The sequence below is a fragment of the Ambystoma mexicanum genome, chromosome 5q (genome assembly GCF_040938575.1).
Source record: "Ambystoma mexicanum isolate Mex_15411 chromosome 5q, UKY_AmexF1_1, whole genome shotgun sequence".
NCBI lineage: Eukaryota > Metazoa > Chordata > Amphibia > Caudata > Ambystomatidae > Ambystoma > Ambystoma mexicanum.
The window spans coordinates 676,723,090-676,735,539 of record NC_090933.1 but is presented as its reverse complement, the minus strand read 5'-3'; the positions used below and the strand labels follow the sequence as shown (position 1 = coordinate 676,735,539).

The following is a 12,450-nucleotide window of genomic DNA, read 5'->3' as shown; positions in this document are numbered from 1 at the left end:
TGTGAATTACTTAAACATGCTCCCTGACCTGGCAACCAGTTTCAGCTGACTTGTCCAACCGATGGATGTTCTCTGAGTCCTGGTGTGTCCTCACACCATACTGGGGTCCCCCGTAGGAGCCCATTTGGCCTAATTCTGGTATTCTGAGGTGCTTTCAAGGTTTTGATGCAAGGATTCATCTGAGCTACCTAATTTTTCCAACATGGTTAGGTTCTTCTTGGAGCTCGTTTGCAGGCTGGCTGGACCTCTCAGATTTGGACATCACCTAGGACTAGGACTAATGGTACACTGAGAACGTGTAGGCCTAGTATGTCAGTGTACACAACCTTTCACACAATGCTGCCCCCTCTTTGGCAACTTCATCAGTTTCCCACAGCACAAGTATATGTTTTATGCAGCATTGTGCATAGAAAGGTGCTCTGACCTAAGGTTGTGAAGGACAGGGTGGGAATCGCAAAGGGGCGTTGTCCCTCTCACCTCTGCCTCAAGAGGTACAAAACCTGATAATTTGACTACTGACCCGTCTTCCCCATTTCATTTTCTAGAAGAGCTTTTGGACATTTGGCATGCCAACAAGAAAATGCCGCTTCTAGGCACTTTCCCTTCCTGAAATTGCTACCAGAACTTTACAGAGCAGAGGAGATGCAGGAGTTCTCCAGCATTGGATCTTTCATAAATTCACATGCTGTGAATATTCCCTGTCGTCAGTTTGGGAATCCTCGGTAACATAGAGCAATTTATATTTAAAATGAAAAACTTCAGTCACTTAGTGGTCTTGGTACAGTCATTTTGGGTCATACTGTCCACAGCCAATAGCAATGGCTGCCTTAGCTCCACCACTGGAGGCCATCTTCAGATTTTGTGCCCCATGGTTCGTGTTGGGAGTCCTCGGAAAATCTCTCTACAAAAATGTGTCATTTTTATTCTACAACTACATTATTTTCAAACTTCGGGGACGGGTCAGGCATCCTCGACCCCCAAAGACACCTGGTTGTCGTTTCCGGTCTGATCAGCGGCTTCCCCGCAAACAGATTCTTGTCATTGTTACTCTCCAGTGTTGGAGCCTGCAGCTAAAACTGAAGCCAGGAGAAAGTGTTTATTTAAGGCCTGTGCCCAACGTGGCCTGAAGAACGTGTCTGTGGAAGATCTCCATGACAACTGCCTCCACCCAAATCATGTCATCCAGGACTGTGAGATCTGCCAGTCGTTTTCTAATAAGATGCTGCCAGACCGCCACCAGAGGTTGGTGGAATGGCTCGATTACACCAGGGGGACCTCTGACTCGGCCTCGGTACGAAGTGATGCCTCGCTCAGGCAGCGCAGAGCAGCTCAGTGAACCACCTCTAGTAAGAGGTCTAGGTCGCACAAGAAGGCGTACGGAGCAGGAAGAAAACTCATGCAATGACACCCTCCAACGGGTTTTCTTCAGAGACGATGAACACACCTTCAAAGGCAATGAAAAGATCTGAGACCGTTCACGTCTTCATCTCCGGTCAGGCCTTCCTCTTCCGCCTCGTTTTTCAAGGGTAAAGTACCCACAAGGTCACTGTTGGCACAGGCACAAGAACATTGTCGACGTCTACGAAGACAACCCTATCAGCGACATCATCAACAATCCCGTCATCTATCTCTACCACAATGCTGTCAGCCCCTCCACCGTTGACACTGTCGGCGTCACAATCTTCCCAGGCCTGTCTGTCTTCTTCCACTGGCACTTGGGATCACCCAGAGAGAGCTCATCTATCGACTGACACCCAAGAGGACACCCCTCAACCAGATATCGAGCTGGAAGATCCCTTGCCCGTTTTATCAGATGAAGAGGTGGTTTTAGAGCAGATCCCATCCAGCCCCAAGCTGGACATTCCTCCACTTGCTTACGTGCCTCCTCTTCTGGCAATTCCAGCACCAGGTTTGGTACCTCCATCAGCACCTAGAGATCTCATTGGACATCCTAGCCACCCTAAAAGCTCTAGTAACTGAGCTTCATCACAGTTTGCCAGACCCTTCTGGGTCACAGACAGCTCAAGTGCCACAAACACCACAACCAGGCATGAGTGGTGACACCTGCTCTCCCTCGTCCTACGAGGAACATCATCTTCAAAGGCCACCTCAGCTGACTGATACTAAGTCGTCGGAGGAAGACCCAGGCGATCAGGTCTCCGTTCACACCAACGACACAGGGAAAGGTGAATTTGATGACATCATCCCAGTGGACAGCGAACCGGACGAGATCACTATCATCGATTCCCTGCCAGACAAAATGGGCTCTTTTCCTGCCTTGATATCTAGTGCCACAAATATGTTCGACACTACCCCTGAGGAGCAAAAGAACTCTGTTATGTCCATACCCATGCTGCACGACATCTGGGAAGAAGGCTTAATTACCATGACCAATCCCCTCCTCTGCGCCTCCCAAGAATGAGGGGTTCGACAAAATGTAGTGTCCCAGAATCAGTACCCACACGCATAAGGACACAACCAACTCCATATTCGCTGGTGTCAGCAGCGGCCCGCAAGCGTTCCACCAACCCTTGTCTTCCTGCTCAGTCCACCCTGACAAGGAAAGAAAGCGCCTAGAGAGTCTTCGGAAAGAGGGTCATCACGACAACTGCCACTACTATCAAGGCAGCTAATGCCATGACTATTTAATGGTTTTAGATGGGTCCCATCCTTGAGTTCCTCCCGGATGAAAAGAAACAGGAGGCTTCACACTACTTTGTGAAGTAGAAGCCGCGTCACATCACACGATATCTGTCTCAGTGGGCAAAGCCAACACCGGCTTTAGACAAATGGGGAATGGTGCAGTGCTTTGTAGACAAGGCTGGCTCAATCCTACCAATTTTCAGCCAGTGGTCCAAGCGAAGGTGGTCGACATGCCATTCAACAGCATTGATCTGTGGTCGACGAAACACTACAGCCCATCAAGACCGATATGGCCCGTTCCCTGGGCATGTTACAACAGAGGCGACAGTCCTTTCGCTCAGGGAAGTCTAGGTTTTCAAGAACTACATGTGACTACCAACCTCCTATCAGCCGCCTTCTTACAAGGCCCCTTGGTACTCCATATCTGACCCCTACAGAAGTCTGTAAGTCCCAATCTTACAGGGGAAACAAACACTGATTCAGCTCCTCGCAGGCCAGGGGCCAACCGGCTAAAGAGCCCTGACCCATCCTGGGCCGCCACACCCTTCCACTTTCGCACCCCGGTGGGAGGAAGACTGTCACATTTCATCCAAGAGTGGAAGGACATCACCACCGATGAATGGCAGCTATCCCTCATCCAGCAGGGCCATATGCTGGAGTTCACAAAACGGCCACCTACCAATCCTCCGGTGCTGAAGAAACACAATCATGGCTTCAACAGGAAGTCCAGTCTGTCATGTCAAAAGGAGCCATAGCGAGGGTACCAGCCTCACAAGTGGAGACGCCGTCTACTCCAGGTACTTGTCAGGGTCCCATACTTTTCACGCTTGAGACACACCATCTGGAGATATGGGCTGTCTAAGTTTTGGACAGAGAACTAGAGGGGAGCCCAGTTGTTTGTAGAAATGTTATGATTACAATGTTAAAAGAAATTCCTTAATGTATCCTTCAGGATCCCTTTGTTTCCCCAGGGCAAGATGGAGGCGCTGTGTAGCAGTGTTGATTGACTGAGGCTGGTTGTGAGGTAGTTTGGTATTCTTTTTAGAATTCTAAACTACCTTTCATTCTTGAAAACATTGAAGCAGGTCACAGTTTTAGTAGCTCCTGTAACCAGAGACAGTTATCTTTAAAGTAAAATCTAAGAAACTTAAATCTAAAGAAGTTATTCATAGACTAGATGCAGTGAAGCAGTGAGAGCCTTCAATGCTATCATTTGGAAGAAGGAAAGTTCAATCTTCAACTACAGATGAAGAAAGCTAAGTGAATGTTTATTTTTTGCCTTCCAGTTTGACTGTAAGAAGTATTCAATCAGCTTTTCAACTATTGCTAGAAGAATAGCAAGCGTATCTGCAATGTGAATGCAATCTGATGTACTTTAGTTGTAACGTTAACCGTTGCCGAGTTTTCGCTTGTTGCAGTGTTATTTAGCTATGCGTTACTAATTTAACCCACGCATGCGGGAATCCTGCGCCGTGTTCCTTTTTTCAAAACAAATGCAATAATTGAATGATTTTTGCAATTAGCTTGCTAACAAGAATAACTATAAATAGTAATTTTTACCATTGCAGCAAGCGCAAGGTTGTTTTGCCCGACTGATTTTTCACTAGAGGAAGGAACGTAACATTTTGTGAAGTGAGCATGCGTCTCACGTCTTTTTCTTGCCGGCGAACTGCAGCATTCATTAGTCAATTTCAAAGACATTACGCAACGAAGAGTAAGTGGGAACGATGAAGAAGTAATTCAATTTTCGCAACAGCGGATGGAAGAGTTTGTTACCAGTTGTGAATACAATCTCACATTGAATGTGCTGAGTCGTGCTACGTGCTACAACAAAGTTAAATAGAGTTTAGTGACTAAGCTACTGGGCAGTGATTCAGATACATTGGGCCTCATTATAAGTATGGCGGTAAGGCAACAACGGTGCTATCGACACCGTTGCTACCGTACCACCATACTATGAGCTCTGCTCGCGGGTGCCTGTTAGCCCGACAGGTCTGACCTGGCGGGCAGTGCGGCACCCGCGAGCACAGCATGTCAGATGCACCAGCACCGTTGTAAACAATGCCCGTGAATCCGACGTCCCCATTCCCATTGAGCCCTATCAGGCTCAAATGGGAATGGCGATGTACCAGGCCCGGCACCCACGAAAGGGCAATTACCGGGTCCGGCTGGGCCGGAATAGCCCGGTAATTGCCCATTTGTGGGTGCCGGAGGCGAGTTTGGAGGTAGTCTTTACCGGAAAGGCTACCTCTAACCTCGTAATGAGGCCCATTGGCTACTAAGAGCATTTCTGAATGAATGAGTCTGGAAATAACTGTATGCAGCTAGAGTAAAGGCAGCAGTTTATATAGAACTTGTAATAAGGAACTGAACTGCATTTCAACTTACAACAATTAAAGGGCCTATCAGCTATTAAGCATAGGCAAGAGGTATGCAGGGAAGGCTGGGAGGTTTAACACAGAAAAGACAGATAGAGAAAAGGCAGACAAGTTTATAATGTGTTTGTGATTACTTTTTAGGTTATCTTCAGTGCAATCCAATGGTTGAGGAAATCCAGGCCTAGAAGAAACCTGTGTTTGTTATTTTCTCAACTTCCCCTTTCCCCTTGAGTTTGTCAGCTTGATAGTTATAATTCAAAGACTGTTGGGTCGGCAGGCTTAGGGGGTCTTGTGAGCTATCGTCACTCCTGCAGGAATTCCAAAGCTGGTCCTGACAGTTCTTCCTGTTAAGAAAGACATCAAGGGGGTTAGAGACCCATACCTGTCCTTTGGGCACAAAACATGTTTTAAAAGGCCCAGAACATCAGGATGGTTACACTACAGCAGGTCCTATCCAAGCTGCATCAAGGGCATTTCCTAGCATCCCTAGATTTAGAGAATGCTTATTTTCACATCCCTATTAACCAGAAACACTGCTGTTACCTGTGCTTTGTCGTGTCAGGCTGCCAGTTCAAAGCGCTGTGGTCAGCCCCTCGAGTCTTTACCAAGTGCCTTGCCCCAGTGGTGGCGCATCTGCCTCGATCAGGCTCTCATGTCTACCCGTACATGGATGACTGGCTGGTGAGAGCAGCATCATACCCCACGGCGGCGTATCACACTGCACAGAGAATTGAGTGCTTGCAATCTTTAGGGTTCTCTGTCCTGTGGGACTCTATGGGAATGGGGAGTAACAGAATTACCGGCGCCTGACTTCCCGGCCGCCGGGGTTGTAATACCCCGTTGTTACCGGCAAGCCAGGCGCCAGTAATTTGTTTCTGGTCTGGCGGCGACACGCCCGTTTCACTGGCAGGGTTACTGCCAGACCCGTAATGAGGCCCATTGTGAAGTTGTTGTAAGGTGATCTTAACCACAGAAGCACTTGTTGTTTGTAGTTTTCTGGCCTGGCAGGGAAGTACACCAGGTCAAAGGGTTATGGTATTAGTCTGTTCGGGCAGGGGACCCATACAAAGAACTTTGAAGTAGGCCTGATATGAGAGTAAACCAGGTGTAATTGAAGTAGTAGGCCTAGCATGTAAGTAAACCATGTGAAAGTTGATTAACTAGTGTGAAGCAGTGTTCACAAGTCATAAAGCAGAAGTAGGAGGCCTGGCATGGGAGTAAACCATTGCTGAAGAAAGTGTTGTATAAACTGCTGTAGACATGTATCATTGTTAAACAAATATGTGATTGCAGAATAATCCTGACAAAGACCATTTATATTAATTCTACTGAACTCGGGAAATGCTCTTGGTTTATGTGAATAAGCTTGTTTTTCATAACATCACAAGTAGTATCGAAAAATACCTTGTTGAACAATCCTGAAGTGTTGGAACTTTTTGTTGCTTACTGAAAATCAAGAGAACGACACAAACTTTGCTACAAGACAGGAATTCCTTATTCTTTTGGAGCTGTTGAACAGCATCCTGCTTCAATCTAGAGAAGGGAATTTCGCCCAGATTATAAGGAGAGACCGTTATCATATTGTGAACTTGAATATTATATTTGTTGTTTTTGAACTGCCATATATTACCTTGTTGAGTTGGTGTATGTACAAGTGTGAGGGACAGACACCTTTTGTTAGAGTGTTTTCCTTAGTTTATTTTAGGCAGGGAAAACTTTGTCAGAGTAGGGATAGTGAGGCGATTAACCAACCTTTTTTTTTCATAACACATTTTATTGGTTTTTAAGCATACATACAGAACATCAACAAATTTCCCCCACCCCCCATCCCCCAACTCCCAGGTTGGTTCATCACTCCATTCCTGTCTTGCCGCTTTGCACTTTACTTTCGGGATCTGCATTCCTCACCATGTCCCGTATAGTTGTTATGTCCGTTTCTTTTTCTATTTTACCGGCGAGGTCTATACCACTTGGTTTTCCCACTTTCCCCAGATCTTGCTGGCTTTTGCCGGGCATTCCCGTGCTGTATAGAGTCTATGCTCTGTCGCTGCACATATGTCCATTTCATTTGACCATTGGGCCACTGATGGGCTTTCCGGGGCCCCCCATTTCTGTGCTATATCGCGTTTTATCAGGCCCATTGCATTGGAGAGAAAGATACCCTCCCATTTATCCGAAATATCCTCATCTGGGGCCCCTAGTAACATTATAGCAGGTTGTGGGATTATTGTGTGCCCCAGGGTTCTCGTTAACAGTTGACAACATTGCGCCCAGAAGGATTTGATTTTAGGACATTCCCAGAGGAGGTGGATGAAAGTGCCCTCCTCCCTCCGACATTTCAGACAATTAGGGTCCTCCGCCCTCCCCCAGTCAAATAGGGCCCCTCGGGGGTAGTACACCATGTGAAGTATCTTAAGTTGTACCAGTCTTATTCTGGGGTCTATTGCGATTTCGCGGGGGTGCATATTTGGATCCAGTCCTCTGGTTCAATGGGCCTGCGTCTCCCTCCCATTTATTTTTAAGACTGACCAGATCCGGAGTGGCAAACGCGTTAAACGCCTTGTACAGAATAGTGGTGACTTTTTCAGGGATGTGTTGTGGTAGTAAATTGCGTTCCAGAGGTGTGTAATCTGGTATGTCGTCGAGCTCTTGCCCATATGCATTAATGGCGTGAGTCAATAGCAGGTAGTGGTAATGTTCTGTGGCAGATATTCCGAACTTCTGCTGCAGGGTTTCGAATGGAAGGATGGAACCATCCGCAATAATCTCTCCTATTGTGGTTATCCCAGCCTCCACCCACCGGTTCCAAGCAGTCAGCTTCCGTACCTCCTTCAATCCATAGTTATGCCATAATGGTTGTGCCCTAGTGATCCTGTTTCCCCAGCCTATGTGGGTGTGTGCCTGCCTCCAGATCATCGCGATATGGGTAGACATTGTTTGTGCGGGGGGTCTGGTTAGGGTCTGGTATGGTGTTTCCAGTGGTGGGCTGCCTTGGATTATGGGCTCCTCCGCTATAATGTGTGGTCGTTCGGGGTCTCTATGAAGGAGGTCATTGACTACGTTTAGTTGATAGGCCCAGTAGTAGGACCTGAGGTGTGGAAGTCCTATGCCCCCCTCCCAGATGGATCGTTGCAACGTGGTCAACGCGATTCGCGGCTGCCCGCCCTTCCATATCAGTTTCCTGACTAGGCGTTCTACCCGATTAAATTCCGCGTTTGGTATGGCTAATGGGGCATTCTGCAGTACATAAAGGAAGCGTGGGAGCGCCATCATTTTGAAGAGGGCCGATCTGCCCATGAGTGTGAGAGGAAGGCGCATCCAGTGCTGTACATCCCCGGCAAAGCGGTTGATTAGTCGGTGCAGGTTATGGGCTACGTATTCCGAGAGTGTCCCTGAGACCCATATGCCCAGATAGCAGAAGCCTCCTCTCTCCACCCGATATGGCATGGCCCGGGGGACTGCCAGGTCGTCACCCTTCACTGGGAACAAGACTGATTTCCCCCAGTTAACTCTGAGTCCACTGAATTCCCCAAAAGTCGTCAACATTTGGGTTATGATTGAGTATGCGTGATCTGGGTTGCTGAGATAGAGTAGCAGGTCATCTGCATATAGGGATACCCTGTCCTCCCGTCCGTCTGGCCAGCAAAAGCCCAACCATGTGGTAACCTGTCAGAGCCATTGGGTAAGCGGTTCAATCGCTAGGGCGAATAGAAGGGGGGATAGAGGACAGCCCTGTCGGGTGCCTCTGCTCAGTGGGAAGGTCCTAGAGGTCCAGTCATTTACACTTACCGCAGCCATTGGCGCCACGTACAGCAGTTGAACCCAGCTGAGAAAGGTCTCGCCAATGCCCATGCGCCTCATTGATGCCCACAGGCTTTCCCACACCACCGAGTCGAACGCTTTCTTGAAATCAATTGCTAAGAGAGCAAGTGGCGCGTCGATGCTCGGGGTTTTCCAGGAGTAGATGCAACCTGCGTAGGTTCATTCTGGTCGATCTTTGCGGCATAAAGTCATAAATTACCATCGTCGACGATTACGACAACTCGTCACCACAAACCTTTCCATGGCCTCGGAAGGCCTCATCGGGCCTCAGCCCTAACAGTAGGGAGAGTGGGGTTGGTTCATTATTTTGTCTCACTAAGAGAATGCATATTCCCTTCTCCACCCACTTATTTCGCCAGGCTGCCTTCCCCATAAACAATGGAGAATACACCTTTTAAGTTTTGCCCCTCCTGTATTCTAAAATTCCCTTGGAAAGACTTGCACCAGGTGTGCAATCTCTGTCTCGCAAGGTATAACGGCAAAGGACAGTCCAAGTCGTGCAAACTGTTCAGGCCCAAAACATTCAAGGACTGCAAATCAAAACGCTTGGCCCACCACGCCATGCAGGCCAAGCCCGCCATGGACATCGAGGGAGCCTCCAGCGACGTCTTCAGTGACGGCGAGAGCAATCGGGATCCGTCGGATACCCGCGTGCAAGCCCCCGACCCCAACTGGCAGGCCGACGGTTCTGCTACGTGGACGACACCCGGCAGCACTACATGACCAAGTGGAACCACACAAAACACCATCCAGGGCCGAAAGTCAACCACGATGCCGACCGGAAAGCCACACACAGCGTGAAGGGGGAGGTCTGAAAGTTCCCTGTCTTCTGGGCCATCGCGTTCACGGTCGCCACATGACAGGCCCCCGAAACAGACAGGCAAGTCAATAAAAGTCTTTTTCAGGCACCGTGTTTAAAGCAATGAAGCCCTCCTACGCCGACGACTGGGCATCGAAAGACGCGTGGACAGCCCCCTTGCATGCCGACCAACGACCATAGAAAGACGCGTCGAAGACCTCTTCGAAGATTACACTAAGCTCCAAAATGAGCAAGCTCATTAAAAAACACGTCCCAGGACGTTGAAAAATCATAAGTCTTCTAAAACACAGAAAGAGGGCACCATTTCTGGGGCTATGCAACATAAGACTCCTGCACCAGAACCAATACCCACCCCACCTGCCCCTGTTCCCCCAGTTATCCCAAGGTCATCTCATTGGGCAGCAGATCAAATTGATAGTCATGACGCGTATGTCCTCCTAGCAAATTTCTTTGATGACCACCCCAAGGTCTTGCAAAACCTTCAGGGTGCCCCACACAGCGGGCCAGTACTTACTCAAAGTGGGCCAGCTGTTACCCATCCTTCCACCACAAGAGCCAGCTCAGACCTCGCTCAGGCTTCCACCTCGCAGCAGGACTTACGGCAGCATGCTTATTGTTACAACATGCAAAACGCACAGGACCCTGGAACTTACACTGACCTAGACGACCAAGGGGACATGGGCGATGTTGACCAGTTCCATGATGACGACGACAAGGTTGTCTATCATCCAGTCGCCAGATAACTCAGACCAACTGGTGGCAGACTCACCAGTGGATAACCAAATACAGTATAACGACCTGCTCGTAAAGTCCGCAGAGCATTTCAAAATCGATACACAAGAGAAACAGGTGGATAAATATTTAGTTGAGGACATGCTAGGGGATAAAAAGTCAGCTAACCAGTTTATCCCCCTACTTCAATCAGTACAGAGACGCATCCAACCCTCTCTGATTACTCCTAATTTTACACAGGAAGTCAACCAGCGCATTGAGGAAGTATTCGGACCAGTACCCTAAGACCCCTTTTACATCAGGGAACAGTTAAAACCTGACTCCTTAGTGGTAACAATTACTAGAAAGAGAACAGAAACACCTCTGGCCTCTTCCGAAGCTCCTCTTGACAAGGAGAGTAAAACAATTTATACTTTTGGAAGAAAGGTAGCCTCTTCGGCAGCTTACCAGACTATAATCGCTAATAACAGCACTTTACTAGCTAGTTACAACTGTCACAAGTGGGATGAGATGGCTGAGCAAATAGCTTCAGTTCAAGAGCTCCTTAAAACACAACTGTCGCTCTCCATTGCAGAGGGTAAACAAATAGCAAACTGCATCCTCAAGAACAACTTGGATGCAGCAGACAATGCAGGAAGAATAATAGCACAGGGCACGTTAATCAAGCGCCACACGTGGCTATGCCAGTCTGGCTTCAAGCTTGAGACTCGGGCTACCCTCCTTAATATACCCATAGTGTTATTTGGCAAAGCGGTAGAAGACGCTCTAAAGAGCACAAAAGAAGAATATGGCACCCTAAAATCATTGGTACTGCTCGCCAATAAACCCTCTGGGCAAAGAGGGGGGCTATCATTTTTGCCGCTTTAGAGGAGATAATATCTCAGCGAGCATCTGGTTACAACAAAGGTCAAAGCTCGTCCTGGGGTTCAACACAGGGACAGTCCTCTCAACAGGGGTTTCAAAGTGGCCAAAGAAGGTCTCGCAGTAGGGGTAGAACCTTCTCCTCCTCCAGAGGCGGCTCAACACCCCTCAAGCAATGACCACCTGCTACAGGTTCCCTTCCATGCTATCCCAGTAAGAAGCTGCCTTTTATACTTTACCCACGTATAGGAAGGAATCACCATGGACAAATGGGTACTTTAAACCGTGCTGGCCGGTGATTGCATAGAACTGATACAGCAACCAACCACCCGCCAAAACAAAGGAACACTGCAACCTGCAAACACCTATTTCAAGCCAGAGAAATTCTGTATGACAACTCTACAGGAAGTAATCCCATTGCTAAAGCGGGGGGACTACATGGCAACAGTGGATATGAAAGATGCATACTTTCATATTTCAATGTTCCCAGCGCAAAGAAGATTCTTGCGTTTCAAATTAGCAAACCAGCACTACCAGTTCAAGGTGCTACCCTTTGGCATAGCCTCCGCTCCAAGGGTATTCACCAAGGTACTGGCGGTGGTGGCGGTGCATCTACACAGGGAGTCAATCCCTGTGTACCCTTACCTGGACGACTGGTTGATCACAGGGGAGAACCCCCAAATTTGCATGCAAAATACCCAAATAACAATCAATCTACTTTTTCTATTGCGTTTCTCAATCAAAGAAAAAGTCAAGCCTTGTACCAAACAAGACCAAACAGTTCCTAGGAGCTGTCATAAAAACAGAAGAGGGTTTTGTCTTTCCGCCAAACGAATGAGTACAAAAAATACTGCTGCAAATACTTCAGTATCTCGCCGGTTGCCAGATAACTGTACGCAAAGCAATGCACCTGCTCGGGATCATGGCATCATGCATTTACCTGGTCCAACACGCATGGTTGCGCATGCGCTCAGTGCAGGAGTGGTTGCCAAAGCAGTGATCTCAGGCAATCAGTCAGTGGGGCGATCTAGTGGTCATTTCGCCGACCCTAGTACAAGCTCTACGCTGGTGGACAAAGGAGAACCTGTTAAAGAGAAAACCCTTTCACGACCCAGCAGTGCAGGCAGTTGTAACAATAGACGCATCACTCACCAGGTGGGGGGCCCATTACCTTCATCTCACAGCACATGATCT

At 48.2% G+C, this 12,450-nt stretch overlaps 1 protein-coding gene across 1 annotated transcript in view; it reads left to right on the top strand.

Annotated features, from left to right (window-relative positions):
- Positions 1-12,450, top strand: part of MYBL1 (MYB proto-oncogene like 1) — an 898,417-nt gene that overhangs the window by 466,519 nt on the left and 419,448 nt on the right. The window lies entirely within an intron of this gene.